Source organism: Solanum tuberosum, unplaced genomic scaffold (assembly GCF_000226075.1).
Source record: "Solanum tuberosum cultivar DM 1-3 516 R44 unplaced genomic scaffold, SolTub_3.0 scf00449, whole genome shotgun sequence".
Lineage (NCBI taxonomy): Eukaryota > Viridiplantae > Streptophyta > Magnoliopsida > Solanales > Solanaceae > Solanum > Solanum tuberosum.
In genome coordinates, this window is record NW_006239383.1 from 271,851 (window position 1) to 289,866 (window position 18,016).

At 33.4% G+C, this 18,016-nt stretch overlaps 1 long non-coding RNA gene across 1 annotated transcript; it reads left to right on the forward strand.

Annotated features, from left to right (window-relative positions):
* The first annotated feature begins 2,000 nt into the window (after positions 1 to 2,000).
* Positions 2,001 to 7,904, forward strand: LOC102603256 (uncharacterized). The gene is made up of 4 exons (XR_368625.2): positions 2,001 to 2,609; positions 3,611 to 3,798; positions 7,368 to 7,442; positions 7,528 to 7,904. It is a non-coding gene; the product is annotated as an uncharacterized lncRNA (long non-coding RNA).
* Positions 7,905 to 18,016: the final 10,112 nt, after the last annotated feature.

The window sequence follows — 18,016 nt, forward strand, 5'->3', positions numbered from 1 at the left end:
TTTTTCGTTATTGTTACATTCTTACTCTAACAAAATTTATAGAAGGAGAAAAATAAATTTGAAACAACAAGAAAATAATATTGTTGACCCTTTTAGAAATTCATTCTTCATTAAACTGCTACTTTGAAAGCCCTTCTAGAGGCTTCATCAATGCAACTTTACGACTTTTACAGAAATATGTATGTATAATTGTTGCATTATGAAAGTAGAAGTAGATCAAAATGTTGGATTCTAGACTCATGTTAAAGAAATATTCTTGAACATTAAAAATTTAAAAATGAGTCTAACCTAGATAACTCAAATGCTCAGCAATGACTTGGAACATAAAGGACAACAAATCTATGTTAATAGACATATCTTTTGTAGCTTAAGATATTACTTTTATTTAGAGCAGAATTTGTTTCATATTCTTCAAATTAAGCTTGCCGAAAATATTCATAACTCACACAAAAAATATTTAGAAGAGTTGAATGAGAAGGAAAAAAAGAAAAACATTAGAAGGACGAAAGCTTTGTCCAAGTGAGATCATATACATACCAAACGAAAAATAATCAATACAATTTTAAGGAGACAACAAAACAGCGAGAAAAAACATATATCAAAGGGAGTAAAGTATGAGATATCCAATGATGACAACAAATATTCTAACTAGAAAAGTTTTCATATTTTTAAATAACATACCTCAAAAAATTGACCAACACTTCAATCAACTTTCAATCCTTAAAGTACTCATAATATCCACTGATAAAATTTAGTAAAAATAGATAACAACAACATAAAAAAAATAATATGGGCATTCAAAGTTATTAACTCTCAGAGGATTTTCTAAAGAATACAAAATCTCATCCTTGTATGTGAAGAAATGATGTTGTTGATGAAGAAATTAGAGATTTGTAAGGGCTTTTTTTTATTGTACCTTCAACAATTCCAGTAGAGAAAACTTGCTTGAATACTCAATTAACGTTTGTTATTTAATCTGTACGAACAAATACTTATAACAATAATTTTGCAGAAACATAAACAACGAAATTTAAAGCATGTACTTAAAAATAACAATTAATAATATAAGCATAAATTAATGACTGTAAAAAAACATACCAGGATCTGTAACAATAGAATGAAACATAATGGAAAAAATCGAGCCCACTGAATGCACAGTGTGCCCTTAAGGAAATTATTCCCCTCTAGTACTCGAGATTTAAAGTAATAGATCCTCTCATGATAGAACGATTTTATTCACCAGTGTATTGATACAAAAATAATTGTGTGAGTGAGTCATTCAACATGAGCAGAGTACACAATTATTTAATTGCCCATAAGAAGAAGTTCAAAATTTTTGTTGTTTTAAAATGAGAGAAAATTCCTCTATTTATAGACAACAAAATGTAGTGTGAACAAATGCTTATTGTGTCTTATCGGAAAGGTCACAACTCTTTAGAAAATTAAAACCCTTCAGAAATGTCACCACCTTTCATAAAATTCACAACTCTTCATAAAAGTCGCAACTCTTCATAAAAGTCACAACTTTCCATGAAAGGGGAAGGCTACTTTTGGAAATAAAATAAATTAAAAGGGAATCCTTGTTTGTGGTGGCGCCACGTAGGCGGGTCTAGGGTTCTCTTATATATATATATATGATATATGATTTACTTTAGTTTAAATTATGGTTATAATATTTTTTTTAAAGTTATTTAGTTTATTATTAAGTTAATTATTTCATTCGTGAAGTTTAAGAAACTCGTTAATTAGTCTTGTTTAAGACTTGATCGAATTTTACCAATTAAATTCAATTTGGTTAACTTCTTAACTCCAATTGGTCATAATTGCAATCCTTTGTAATTGCAATTGTAGCCACTTACTCCCCTCAAATCACTTTTCAAACCAATATTTTGGGTTTTTTTCCCAGCCCAAAATACAATTCCAAGCAGCAGCCCACTCAAACACCCAATCGTGTTCCTAAAGCTAACTCAATCAGCCCAATTTACTCTATCAGCAATCAACAATACACAAAAGTTCCTACAACAATACGCGTACATCAATACATCACGTACAACAGACCCGACCCTATACTCTTCTTCTTCCTTTGATCAAAACCCAAATCCCGATCCATCGAGCAACACGTGTCTCTCCTCCTCTCCCTTATCCTCTATTACGAATTTGTTTCGAGAATCGTCTAGGTGGAGGCATCTCCTTGTGATTGCGCGTCCTTGTTCAAGATCAGACGGCTCCCTTCAAAAATCCTTGTTCTAATTCTTGGCTATCAAACCTTATCGAATTCAAATTTCGAGATTTTGAATGGAATTGTTATCCGAATTTTGACCTCATTTTGCCTCTTCAATCTTCCCTATTTCTCTCTATATATACTCCCCTTCCTTTAACGTTTTAGGGGATTTTTTGGACACTGATTTATCACCCAAAATATAGAGCATTTCCATAAAACAAAATAGATTTCCCCAGAAATTAGCTACACAAACATACATTAAGAGCTCAAAAAGGCTTAGGATTTTTCCGTTCGAATTCTACGGAGCTCTTCGGAATTGGGTGAAGCTACGCTTGTGGTGTAGTCATTGCTCTTCTCTCGTTGTCTCAGTCTTGCTGCCCGGAAAAAGGTAAACGATTCTTCTCTACTTTACTGCTTTATTCTCTTTGTGATATAGATGCTTAAAATAATTTATTTCCCCATTTTTTTCTTAAGATTTCTTATTTTATCTATTATCTTGCTTGAATATTGATATAAGTTTCTCCTCACATATCTAGTTTTTTTATCTAAACATCTGTTTCTCTGATCACTATGTGGCATAAGTGTTGTTAAAGAATTGTTTTCCGGTGAAGCTTATTTGAATCTGTGTCATGAGTACAATCTAGCTTAAAGTAGTATATTGTGGTCATTCTTGTTCTTAAATGATTTGTTATTGCAATCGAAAGTTTATCCTTTGCTTAGTCAAGAATGTTTCATATATGTGATGATGTAGTATAACTTAGTTTTCATACTCACAGCCAGTTTTGGATATGTGTGGTGACATAATAGGATGTTCACGTGCTTGGATGAAGTAGCCACAACTCATTTAATCATTGTAGTTCGGTTGATTTATTTTGAATGTGATTAGAACTACTTACTACTTTAAAAGGCATGCATATTGTGGTTTGATAGTATCGCACTGTAGCATTAATTCATGACCATTTTGTCTGTTTATTTGTTAATTTAATCAGATTAGGGATAAACTGCTAATCTCTTTGCTTGTGTTTGTTAAGTATTATGAATTCTTACTAGGGTTGGACATAAATACCGAAAAACCGAAATATCAAACCGAACCGAATTGTTTTGGTATTTTGGTTTTTGGTTTGGTATTCGGTATATATTTTCGTATTTTTCAGTATTTTGGTTCGGTTTTTGGTATGTAACATTTATATTATTCGGTATTTTGGTTTACCAAAATATATTATATAATATTATATTAATTATTAATATTAAATAATAAATATATAGGCAAAGTTAGGTCAAAGAGTAAACATTACACAAGACTAAGACTTTTCACTTTTCAGCTTTAACTTTTCAAACATTTTTTAGCCGCACATTAGTCACTTCATTTTCCAATTTCCCACTTTCCAGTTCCACTTTCTGCTTCTGGCGACCGGCCGATCAGCAACAAGCCAACGATCGGCCGACCCAGCAAGCAGCACGTAGCAGGCCAGCACACAGGCAACATGCAGTAGCCAACCAGCAGCACGCAGCAGCCGACCGACGACCACCAGCGACCGACCGGCGACCACCAACGACCGACCGGCAACCACCATCAGGTATTGTATTCGATAGATTGATTATTTTTTTGTTGTTAATATTTATTCTTCCATTTTAAGTGACCAAGTTTAAAAATGAATATTTCTTCTTCCATTTATTTTTCTTTCTGATTTTTGCTTTTGTTACTAGTTAGTGTGTGAATTCATTGTGAAATAATTTTTTATATATATAGATGGCTGAACAAAATCAATTAAATGTGGGTGTGGCTGATCAAAATCGAATAAGTATGGCTAGTTCTAAGGAGGTGAAATGATCTGATGAACCTCTATACTTGTATGAGTTTGTATTATGGACCCTTCTACTTAACTTTTTATCAACTGAACCCTTAAACTCATTAAAACACAATATATCAAACCCCTCTGACTATTGACCATGCTTATGTGGCATTAAAATAGATGAATTGGCTAGAGAGTGTAACCACACTCATATAAAGGCAAATGAATAACATATTTAAATTTAAAAAATATAAACTAATTTTTTTAATAAAAAAAAGTCATCTTCTTCCCCTCACCTCACCTTCTTCAGTCATCCCCCACCCCATCCCCGCCCCATCCTTCTTTTTCAGCCCATCCGCCACCCCAACCCCCTCTTTCTGGCTTCAGCTACGGACCACCCATCTTTGCCTCAACTTCCTTTTGCAGTCACCCCCACCCTATCAGTAGACCCAATTCTTTCTTTTTTTCATTTTTTTGTTTCCATTTTAGTTTCATCAAATACCACTATTAAAGAATAGAATTTTCAAATACAAAAGGCTTACAAAGGAAGGAAAGAAATGGAAACAAAGGAAGATTAATTTAGATCTAATTTAAGATTCAAGATTTTCTTTTTAAGACTTCCATTTTTTATAACCGTCTTTTTTATTTGTATAAAAACAAGTTTAAATGGAAGAAAAATAGACTAAGAGGGTGGAGGTGATGATGGTTGTTGGTCGAGAGAGGTGGACGGAAGTTGGAGGAAGGTGATAAAAATAAGAATTTTACTTTAAAGAATTATCTTTTATTTAATATTTTGATTAATAATTTTTAAAAATAGTTAATGAAGATAATTATGACGTGTTATTAATTTATGTGACATGCATTTGACATGTCATCTATTTGAGGGAGAGTGGGCTACACAAATAATATGAGGGGTTTAAAAATCATCTTTTAATTGTGTTTAAGGGTTTAGTTGGTAAAGTGTTAAGTAAAATGATCCACAATACAAATGCATACAGGTATAGGGGTCCATTAGATCATTTCACCTTCTACGGACAATACACCTACTAATAGCAAAGATGTGTCAATTGGCACAGAGGAAACAAAAAAAAAAGAAATGGATCCTAGATTTATTGTTTGGCAACACTTTGATTTTATTTTTTTTGAAAATAGTGTATTAGTTAAAGAAAAGTGTTTACATTGTAAACAAAACTATGGTGCTAATACAACTAGAAATGGAACAAGTGGACTGAGACAACATTTGACTAACTGATGTAAAGTGTATAAGCCCCCGCCTGTTGCACCTAGTATTCAAAAATTGTTAAATATTCAAAGTAACAGTTCTTCGATAGAGACTTGGAAATTTGAGAAAGAGGTAGCTAGGAGATCTTTAGTGTAGATGATAATATTGGATGAACTACCTTTTAGTTTTGTTGAAAAAGAAGGCTTTAAGAAGTTTATGAGTAAAGTCCAACCTTTGTTTCGGATTCCTTCGCGTAGAACCATAACAAGGGATTCTTATGAAGTTTATGGTGAATTGAGAATGAATTTGAAAAAGTCTTTTAGAGAAATACAACCAAGAATTTGTCTCACAACAGACACATGGACTTCGGTGCAAAGAATCAATTATATGTGTTTGACTGCTCACTTTATTGATAGGGATTGGGTGCTTCATAAAAGAATATTGATTTTTTGTCCTATCACCATTCATAAAGGTGAGCATATGGTTGAGTGTATTAGTAATTGTTTGCTTGATTGGAACTCGGACAATGTCTTTAATGTTACGGTTGATAATGCCTCTTCAAATGATGTGACAGTTTTAGAGTTGTCCAAAAAATTAGATATGTGGGGAACTAATATGATGGATGGTAAGCATCTCCATGTGAGATGTATGGCTCACATACTTAATGTAATTGTGTAAGATAGTTTGAAAGAGATTGGTCCTTCTATCAAACGGGTGAGACAAATGGTGAAATATGTTAGATCATCTTCTACAAGGACAAGAAACTTCTTGAAATGTGTTGAAATGCAAAAGATAGAATGTGATAAAATATTGTCTTTAGATGTGCCTACTAGGTGGAATTCCACCTATTTGATGTTGGACACGGCAAGAAAGTTTGAGAAGGCTTTTGAGAGGTTTGATCTTTATGATGGTAATTTTAATTATTTTTGCTACTGATGTTTGTGAAGATGGAAGTATTGCAGGTTTAATTCAAAATGAGGATTAGGCTAATGTGAGGAATGTCACAAAGTTTCTAGAAAGATTTTATGAGCTCACGTAGAATGTTTCAGGTTCACGGTATGTTACTTGTAATGTTCATTTTGAGGATATATGTGAGCTTGATGCATATTTGAAAGTATGTATGACAAGTGATGATGTTGATCTTGATGCATATTTGAAAGTATGTATGACAAGTGATGATGTTGATCTTGATGCATATTTGAAAGTATGTATGACAAGTGATGATGTTGATCTTGATGCATATTTGAAAGTATGTATGACAAGTGATGATGTTGATCTTGATGCATATTTGAAAGTATGTATGACAAGTGATGATGTTGATCTTGATGCATATTTGAAAGTATGTATGACAAGTGATGATGTTAATTTGAGTAAATTGGCTTCGGGGATGAAAGAAAAGTTCAAGAAATATTGGGGTACTCCTAAAAAGATGAACAAAATTCTTTTTTTTGCCTCTGCTTTGGATCCTCGCAATAAATTTGTGTGTGTTAGTTTTGCTCTTGAAGAATTACTTGGGGAAGATAAGAGAAAGATAGTGAATAATGTACTTGAAGAAATTGTTTGTGATCTATGTAAGTAAGTATGCAAAAGGTTCTAAAAATCAATCATCTTCATCTGACTCATATGATTCATCTACTTGTGGTCTTTCTCAAAATGTGAAAACAAATTCTTTGAGAACTAAGTTTTACATGAAGAAACAAAAGGAAGATTTTGGAAGTTTAGGTGTTAATTATGAGTTGGATAGATATCTTCTTGAAGACCAAGAGCCTGAATCTAAGGATTTTGATATTTTAATTTGGTGGAAAGTTAATTCTCCTAGATTTTCTATACTTTCACCGTTGGCTCGAGATGTATTGGTTATTCCTATGTCGAGTGTGACATTGAAATATGCATTTAGCACCGGTGGTCATATTCTTGATCCCTTTAGAAGTTCATTGACTCTCAAATGTGTGCAATGCCTTATTTGTGTCCAAGATTGGCTTAGACAAGAAACTAAGCCTATTTGTGTTGAAGAAAGTTTGGAGTTTCTTGAAATAATTGAACTTGGTAAGACTATTTATTTTTTATTTGTTTTTGGAAAAAATAAAATACTTATTGTGTTGTGTGACATATTTGATTTTTTTATTTATAGAGATGACAAATAGTGGAAGAAACTCTTCCACTGTTGATCTATGATTGACTTGCAAGTCTCAAGTATTTAATAGTGGTGAGTTCGATACGTCATCTATTTAATCATGTCATTTTTTTTAATCTTAAAAGTAGTATTCTAACATTTGATTTTATCTTAAAAGGTTAAAGAGTCAAGACAATGAATAAAGGCGTAAAGTACAAAGTTTTGTTAGTGTTTTTGTTGGCACTTGAAACTTGAAAGTGATCTCATGGAAGAAAGTCAAGAAACTACATTGTTGCTCATTATTGTTATTTGTTATTGTTGGCATTTGAAAGTGATCTCATGGAAGAAGCTACATTATTTGTTGCTCATTATTGTTGTTTGTTATTGTTGGCAGTTGAAACTTGAAAATGGTCTCATGGAAGAAACTACATTAGTGAATTATTGTCACTTGTTAGATTGTTATTGTGTTGTTGTGTAATGGCATGATCAATTGATCATTGTATTTGTGAAGTGTAGTGAAGTTTTATTACTTGTTAAATTGTTGCTTGTTAGTGCCTTTTTGGCTTTATTATTTTTACTTGTTAAATGTCTAGTATAGTTGGCTAGATTGTTAGTCATTACTAAAGTCTAAATATTTGATAAATAGTAACAGCTTAAGGAATTAGGACCACTAAAGCATAGTAGCATACCATAGAAATTAGATATTTTGAAAGAGCCACAAAAAAGATGTACTACTAATCTAAGAGACAATAGTATTGTTGCTACAAACATATCCATAACACTTTAAGGACCACTTATTTTTAGCCCATTAAGCTGAAAAATCAAACAAAAAAGTACAAAATTTTAAATTTTAAAAAGCCAACTAAGCAGGCCCATAACAAAAAAACTGAACTAACAAAAACCGAATTAAAATAATATAAATTGAACCGAAATAATAAAAACCGAACCAAATTATTTTGGTTTGGTGTTCGGTACGTGCGGTACTAGAACCAAAAACCAAAAAAACCAGAAAAAAAATGAAACCGAACCGAATTATCGAATGCCCAACCCTAATTCTTACTCATGAGCCTTTGTTTTCTTCATTTTATGATTAGTGATTTTTTTTTCTTAATAAAGTTGAACCCTTGCATGATTAGATATATCATATTTGCATCTCTTAGTTGTACTCTCCAAAAATCGATACAGTAGATTACTTTTCAATGCAATATTTTAGTGTATCTCATGGATCGAACAAGGTTCTTATGTGATTTTATTTTTGATGCATGTTGTAACGTCCGGAAACTAGTAGGCTAAACTAGAGCTTGACGTGGGGGTTAGAGTCGTAGATATGGCTTCCCGTACTGAGTGGACCCATATAATTCAATCGGGGTAGTTGCCGAACCATACCACATAGTTCCAGCAATAACAAAAACTGCAAAAAAGACATCAACGATACTACTGGAAAGGACGGTTTCAATATTTCCCATAATGACGACTTTCAACGGGTACATCTATCATTTCACCGGTCGGTCAGTTATGGAAGACTCTACTAGGTAGTAGCCCGAATATCATTAAGAATATCTTAACATTTTGCATTTTTTTGTGTTTTTTTTATAATGGAAGGTAATATATGAATAAGAACAGATAGCATTCTGCTAGAGAGAGGGCACAGAAGAGAATGGGTGATATCCCGTGTACATAAGTATTAGGTCCACCAGTGCACACAATTATTTTGTTATTATCTCCTGCCCGTTTAACTACTCCTCGAGAAAGAGGCAGATTCTTAGACTAAAGAAGCAGTGGCTACTATTGCTGAAGTCCAGCATCAGGAACAACCTCAAGCTGGTGGCCCAGCCCAAGAAGCTACTGCTGAGCCCGTAGAGACTGGAGCCAAGCCTAGAAGGGCGAAGCTTTTTTTGCTGTATAACTCCCTCCATCCTTTGGAGGTGGAAGAAAGGGTACTCTAATTTTAATACATAGTAGGGCCCAGAACGCTAAAAGGTGGGGTGGTAACAAGAGTTGTCACGATAGAAAAGAGAAAAAAAGAAATGAACCAACGACTCTCTCTTCTTAAACAACCTATATCCTTAGAATGAAGGGTTTCGGGGTAGGACGTCAAGGTATGACTCCCCAAAGGACCAATCAAGGGTCCTTGAGGAGGACCCTAAAAATCTGCCCCAAAATAGTCCACTCACGAAAGGGACCCACTCACCGTGGGTGAGGGGCCGTGGGTCAGGATCCCAAAAGAAGAGTTGAGGACCACCACCCACGGATGACCAGAACGCTTTGTGGGTCCACCCACGGCTCATGGGTGAGGCAGTGGTCAAGTTTGGGACGGTTAAGTGAGGGTATTATGAAACTTTCCAGAATTAATTAGGGGTTAAGTGGTGTCGTTTTAATCTTACTTAGACCACCTATATAAAGACTTTAGACCCTTAATTTAGTGATTCAAAATCATTATTTCAAAACCCACCAAAAAGAACCCAATTCCCTCTCAAAAATCATCTATTTAGGAGAAGGAGAAGAAGAAGAAGAAGAAAATCAAGCTAGGTCAAGAGTCCATTGTTGCAAGCTTTATAAGGCTTTATAATCAAGGTATGTTAGATTATTAATCCATGGATTCTTCCATTCATGGAGTCCCCTAGTTATTCCACAATTGTGAAGATGAAATCCCCAATTCAAGTTAGGGTTCCTTCCAATATTGTGGGTTAAGTTGAATATGAATTTAATTGAGTGGCTATTGATTGTTTATGATTCAATTAGTAGTGAATCATGCTATTATGATGAAATTACATGTTTTCCATGCCTAACCCTAGTCTAATTGATGAAATTTAAGTAATGTGGGTTTATGCCTGGTGAAGGGAAATTGAGGATTCATTGATGATCTTCTAGAATTGATTATATGTATAGTAATTGTTCATGAATAAAAGAATGTAGACATGAATTGAATTAGAATAATATATATGTGATGGATCATTACTAGTAAGGCTTGAGATTGAACCTTTATGATGATATATGATTAGAATCACTTAAGAATGAAACATGTGATTAGAATGCCTTGAAATCTAGGTATGTATGATGATTGTAAGAAGTAAAGCTTTGAGAGTAAGGCTTGTAGTCATGAATGTTGATTGCTAGGGCTTTGAGAGTAAAGCTAATATGTTGAATTATGTATGTAATGACTTTGAGAGTGAAGCCTATATGAGAATGGTAGATTAGTAGATATCATTGTTGTGGAAGGACTTTACCCACCTCATCTACCTTATGAATGTTAGAATGCATAAAGTGATAGAATCACTTCAAACATAGGTTGGTTGTCAAGGACATCCCTCCATGAGGCATAAGTTAAGTAAGGCTTAATAACTAGTCTAAGGGGTGTATGTTTGGACCCGAATGGATAATGACAATGAGATGGAGGCTCACACATAGTTGGGTCCGGGTTTCCAAAATAAAGGAGGCTCACACCTAGTTGAGTGTGGGTTTCCAAAGTAAAGGGGGAACTCTCACAGGAGAGTCCAATTTTTCCTAAAGTAGGTCTCATGGGATGGAAGCCTTCACCTAGTGAAGTCCGGGTTTCTAGTAGCAATCTTCGTATCCAATGAACTAAGACATACTTAAAGAAGTATCTCCTAGTGTTCAAAAGCATTAATGAACTAAGGCATTCTTGAAGAAGTATCTCATAGTGTTCAAAAGTAAAGAAGAGGAACTAAGATGTGCTTAAAGAAGCATCTCATAGTGTTCAAAGATAATTATGAACTAAGACATGCTTAAGGAGGCATCTCATAGTGTTCAAGAATAACAAGAGGAGAAATGAACTAAGACATGCTTAAGGAAGTATCTCCTCGTGTTCAAAGGTAACAAGATAAATGATTAACTAAGATATGCTTAAATAAGTATCTCGTAGTATTTTCAAACTCCTTAGAGATGATGTTGGCTTGCATGAAAAGAATGATTAGTATGAATGAGGACCTAAAGTGACTTTCTTAGCATGGGTGGTATTATGGGGTCTTATCCATGCATTGCACGAGAATGCCTTAAGGTTGCTAATGAAGTGTTCTCTTATGTGTTGTATGCTTAGCTTGGATTGTTGTTATAGTTGCCTTCCTTGATATGTTTGACTAAAGGTGAATGTTCCCTTGTCTATGAGACATAAGCTAAGGATGAGATCAAAGATGGTAAGTATGTATGATGGCCTAAGGTGGTACTTAGTATGGGTGAGATTATGGGGTCTTAACCATGCATTGCAGAAGTATGACTTGAAGCTACTTATGAAGTGTTCCTCTTATGAGGTGAAGGACTAAGGGTTGACTAATGTTTATATTATGCCTATGTTGGAGATTATGCTTATGACTATGTTGTTGTCTCTTATGCCTTTAGTTTATGTTTTATAAAGTATCTCTTATAATTATGGCATATCTCTTATGATCGACTAACCCTTTATGTTATGCTCTTGTGATGTTATGCTAGCTATCATATTTAGTACTTTATTACTAACGCATACTCTTGTCTACATTCTTATCAAATGTAAGGTCCGGAGATATTGAGTTCCATTCTCGTGGCTAGGTTTCTAGTAGAGCAAGGAGTTGAAGAAATGGTCAGTCCTCATAGCATCGAGGAGATGATCACCTTTCTTTTTTTGTCTTTCTTTTATGTTAAGCACTATTGTATAGGCTGTGTCCCAAAGATATTCATGTTCTAAATGGTTTGAGACAAGTGTAATAAGGCTTCCTCTTTGCTTTTATAAAGACTTTGATTGTATGGAAAATGTTTTAAAATTTCCGCACTCTTCTATTATCTTATGTTATGATATGCTAAGTGGCTTACATGGAGTCCTTCGGGGTTCTATGTGCCATGTAACATCTAGGGTGTACCCATGGGTCATGACACATGTAAATCCAATCCGAGTCTAATGGACTCCATTTGTTGCCTATATTGTTTAGTTGAATTCCTTTGAGTCAGTCCGTCAGTATTCGAGTGAAAAAGAAAACTAAAATACAAGTTTCGAAAGCAAAATACAGGTCTCGAAAAGCTGAAAACATGCTGATATACAACCCGTATGCACTTAGTATACATTGATATATGGGTTGAGTGAAGCAAATACATGGCCAAAAAATTAATACATGTGTTGGAAGCTGAGTTAGACTGTATACACTTGGTATACAGTCCGATATACAGAAAAAAGAACCAAAATACAGCCCGTATACACTGGTATACAGTCGATGTATATGCAATCTTTCAAGCATGAGAATGGCCAAGCCCAATTTTTGTAAGCCCAAATTTTGACTTTACTTCCTTTCTTCTTATTATTTGTTTATTTGTATTAACTTTCTAACCTTTGTTTTAATTGGATTTAATTTAATAAAATTTCTAAAAGATAGTGATTATGTTTAATTGAAATATTTAAATTTTATTTATTTATTTAATAATTTATTTAGATAGAAAATTTATTTCCTGAAAAAATCATGTTAAGTCCATTTCCTTTAAGTAAAAAATGTGTTATTTTATTAATTCTCAAAGTTAGTCAAATTTTAGTCAAGTCGTAGGTTAGCCGCATGTTAGCGGACACTTCAAATGCTTAAACCCTTCTCGAAGTTTAAATTGAACCCCGAAGCCCCTTTGGTGTTTCTTTCAAATGATTTGGTTGTTTAAGTCTATGGAAAATTACAAGTTTTCTTTATTTCTTAAAAAAAAATAAGTGGCGACTCTTTTTAAAAATCATTTTTTCTTTATATTTTGAGTTGAATTGATTTTTCGAAAATAAGTCATATATATTTCTTTTTCAAACGTAAAACATATACTCCTGAACATTCCTTTGTCAAAGATTCTTTTAATGTGTATTAATATATGAGGAATTATATTTTTTTTGATTAATTATATATATTTTTATAGTCTATTTCATAATATAGTTTGCTTAATCTATAATTCTTGCTTTCAATTGGATTGTCAATATAACATATTCTCTTTTTTAAGAGTTGATTATGGATGAGGATGATTTAATTATTACGGTTAGGAGTTGCAAAATGTGGATTGTGAATACTTTTAAGAACACGACAAACTGATCAATTTGGATATGAATTTTGCTAAAGAAAAGACATCTTATTTCATTAGACGGTTTTACTATGAAAATTATGAGTTTTTTTTTAAATTAATTATTTCAAAGTAATTAATGTCTATTTGCTACTTTTTGTTTCACTTTATAGGTTAGGGTCACCGTGCCTATGTGGGTTATAGAAAAGAAAACACATAAACCTAACAAGCGAGCCGTGCTTCCTTGAAATTTGCGAGAATTGTCATAATCTATGGTTGATTAAGAAAAAAAAACTGGAAACAAGAGACCTGATTTTTATGAACACAAATAGAAGTTTTTTTTTTGAATTTTTATAAGTAATTTGAAATGAAAAAGTAAATTTTATTTTTTAAAATTTTAATTTTTTTTAAATTTAGCTTCAAAGTGAATGTAAATTTTTTTTATTGCCAAACATCATTTTTTTTAGGATTCAACTCTCAAAAAAATAGTAATTCATGGTCAAAAGGGTAAAAAGGTGATGGACAAGAAAAAAATCAAGGAAGAAAGAGAGAGAAAAGAACTAAAAATAAAGAAAAAAAAAATGAAAAAAATAAATATAGCAAAGACATATCAATTAAAGAGATGTCGTGAAAAAAATCAACTATTATTGTTCGCTTTCACATACTTAAGTGGAGTAAACACATTTTTATCATATTTGATGACATAAGGTGATATAATGGATCAATCTTTCTTCAAATTTTATTGGGACAAGCACCCCCTAGACTATAACTAAAATCCCAGAGACGCACTCAAACTTAACTAAGGTCCTATTACCCTCCTAACTCATTTTTTTCGTATTTTTTTGCACCGTTTGTGCTTAAGTGTCACTTTCAACCACCCAAGTTGGTTGTGTTTGTACATGCTCGCCTGCCACGTGTGCAAATATTATTTTTTATTACTTAAAAAAATATTCTTATTATCTTTATCTTTTATTTAAATTAAGTTAATAAATATTTTTTTACCTTATTATCACTAATTGGAAATATGAATGGTTATGTTTGCCTTTCACAAAAAGGAAATAGACATGGATTTAGACCTTCTTTGAGTGTGAATTTTGAATTTATTGTAGTAACTCAATTAGTTGAGTACTTAAACTTTTATTTGTTGGCGAGAGTTCAATTATCACTAATTTCTCTTTTTCCTACCCCAATTTTTTTTTATATAAATATATTGTTTCTTCATAAATTAAACATCCCATTGTCATGATGAGATGCACTAAAAAAACTTGACACAAAGAACAATTATATAATGATATTATTATTTTAATTTGGTATTCAATAATTCGGTATTTGATATGGTATTGAGGAGTAAATTTTTAGTTTGATTTAAGTAATATTTTACATATTTTAAAGTTAATTAATTTATAATGTTATTAAGATTACGAAGCTCATTAATTAATTTTATTGTTAGCCGAAATTAATTAAACTCAATTCTAATCATCACACTTTTAACTCTAACTAATTGGAATATAAATACAAAAACCCAGCCCACTTTTTCTCAATTTCGACCCAATTCTACAGCAGCCCAAAGCCCAAGAGCCGACCCGCCCAATTTCATTCACTAAGACTTCTCCAATTCTACGCAAGCATACCAATCAACCCGTACTCTTCTTCCTCCCAAACCCAACATCCAGCAGCGCATCCTCTCTCGTAGAACCAACGACTCAATTCGATTTTTACTTTCAATTTTTTTGTTGAAAGAATTCCGAATTCAACAAATTTCATCCCGTTTTCCCCCAATCTTACCCTTCTCTTTCACTGATTTTGGGATTGGAACCACATACCAACCAAATTTCATCCTGTTGATTTTCTTATTTAATTGAAAGTGATATTTCTTTGTTACCGTTATGGTAGTAGATCTTGAAGCTCGGAGGTCTATTTCAAAGCCTAACCTTGCCGATTTGTTGTGATTTTGGAGCTTGTTTGGTTTGTCCAGTGGAGAAGAAAACTGTTTGTTTTATGTTACAGTAGAGCTTGCCGAAAATGGCAAAAGAAAAAGGAGAAAATGGGTGTGGGGGTATGTTGTTTGGTTGGAAGAATGATTTGAATTGGGAGTTGTTTTGGTCGGAGTTTGGGGTTGTGTGGCAGCTGTTGTGAGCTTTCACCAGAGGCTCGCCGGAAATGGCGAAGTGAGAGTGGTCTGGTGGAGTGACCTTGTCACCGAAAAAGGAAGACAAAAATAGGGGTTGGGTTTACGGAGCTTGGCCGGAATCCGGGGTGGTGGTAATCGGAAAATTAATGAAAACTAAAATCCTTTGTGAATTCTCACCACCGCTGGCTTTGTCCCCTTGAAGTTTGTCAAATCTTGCACAATCATCAAAACTTCTACTTCACTCAACAACCCCCACTCAAACCTCCAGGCTCATCATCATCTACACAATTGTCATTGTAGTGAGGCAAACATGCAGTACACTAATTGTCATTTTACTTTTAATTGTCCTTAAGAAAGGTAATATATTTGCGTTACTCGATTTCAAAATTTTGAAATATTCAGTTTCTTTTCTTGTTTGGGTGTAGGGAAAACATGGAAAGTTCATTTTAGTGTTCTTTATTATCATTTTCCTATTAGTTGTAGTAAGGCAGACGATCAGGTTTACTTTAAAAGAAAAAGAACTTGAATTTGTATGACATATCAATGGATTACTGTCTTCCTTCACGAGCTAGTCGTGTTTCAGCTACTCTCGAAATCCTGATTATGGTGGGGGTCATAAGAGATGGAAATGGTGCTGTCGTATAGAATTGTTGATTGAATCTGTGACTTCAATCAAGAGGACAACAACTAAAACTCGAAAATTACCTCAAACGCAGGTCCCCTGACCGTCCCGGGCACTCCAATGCGTAGCCACGCCAATTTCGAAAAACCAAGTCTCTAAATCACCAAAAACGGAGCTATAATGAGAGAGAAATCGCGTTTAGAAAATGAGGGTTTGAATGCTGATTTTCGGCTATGAATAATGGCAGATCTGCTCACTAAAAGGACTTCTGGTCGCTAAAAATGACATTTTCAGGTATAGCTAAAAGTCTGTGCACCCGATATCATATTTTTTTCAATTTTTTTTTCAAAGTGTCCAAACGGACCCCCGGGATTTATTCGGGACCCGATAAAAATAAATCAGATATGCTACCTTACTAAATTCGATATTTCGGACTCAATAGATTTGTCGAATTTCCATAAAAATATTGCTATGACCGAAATACCCCTCAGGACCCATTAGGCCTAAAACTCAACTTTTCTCCTAAACACCCAAAAATATAGAAAATAGCCAAAAGCCCCCTCAACCTATTAGCCAATTCTCAACTACACACTTATTCTATACGGGGGTCCTATTACCCCCCTGAACTATTTAAATATGGAATAATCACCTCCCTAAAAAGGCATAACCTGTTTAGTGTCAAAGCTATGCAGCACACACGATGAATCACTGTACATTCATTTTTTTATTATTCTTTTTCTTTTTTTTCCTGTTAATTTATAAGCCTAATCAAAATAATAATTTAATAATCTCCTGTAAAATTATATAAAGTATCCATTTTTATCAAACCTAGAAATTGAAATTTACAAAAAATGCTTTCAAATAGAGATTGTTTTTCCAAAATACTAATGATTTCTTTAGAGAATAATAAGAGAAAATGATGAAAAAATCTCTACACCAAATTAAAGAAGAAGGACAACTCCATAGCTAGTCTACATAAACTTTCAATTTGAAATCCAACCCAAAAACAAAATTTCACAAATAAGTATTCACAAATGTGGGAGTGAAAAACAAATTTGGTAATAATGAAATTTGAAAGTGAAATTTCAAATTCACCATTGTTGGTTCATTGTAGTTTGACTTCTTTTTATTTATTTATTTTGCTGAAATTATGAGGGATTTAAGAAAAAACTTGAACTCCATTTTTGAGCTTCATGTATGAAAGTTTCTTATGAGTTAGGTGATTGACGTTGTTACTAAAATCAGTTGATGTATGATTAACTAAGCATAAATCAGTAGCTATGAACTGGTTTGGAGCTCCTAGAGACAAAATTTAGAAGACCACCATTGAAGGACTTTGAGAAAAACTTGAAGAAATAATGAAATGGGTATAACAATTTTGTGATATAAGAAAAGGGAAAGAATTAAAAAAAAATTGAATTACTTATATAATCTCCAATGAGATACCGCCACATGGATTATTTAGTTCAATTTTAGTCATTTTATGTCTTTTTGTTGAACCCTTACGCGCCTACAAGAGGTGTATTCACCTTCTGGGACAGGTCAGCGTTTAGGGGTCACAAAATATCGAAAATAAAAAGTTTAGGGGGGTAATAGGACCTCCGTGAAGTATAAGTGTGTAGTTGAGAATTGACTAATAGGTTAGGGGGGCATTTGACTATTTTCTCTATAAAAGATCTCAAGACCCAAACGAAAGGTCCTACTAGAACAAATTCAACATTCTGTAGCTAATGTTGCTGACGAAATTCTCATATGACAACTAATTCTCCGAATGTTGACCGATGTCAACTCTAGGCCTTTAAACTTTCCATCATATTGTCTAAGTGCTCAAACTCACATCGGAAGACTTAGGACCCAAACTAAAGGTCCTTCTAGACCAAACTCGACGTTCCAGAGCTAACTGCTGAT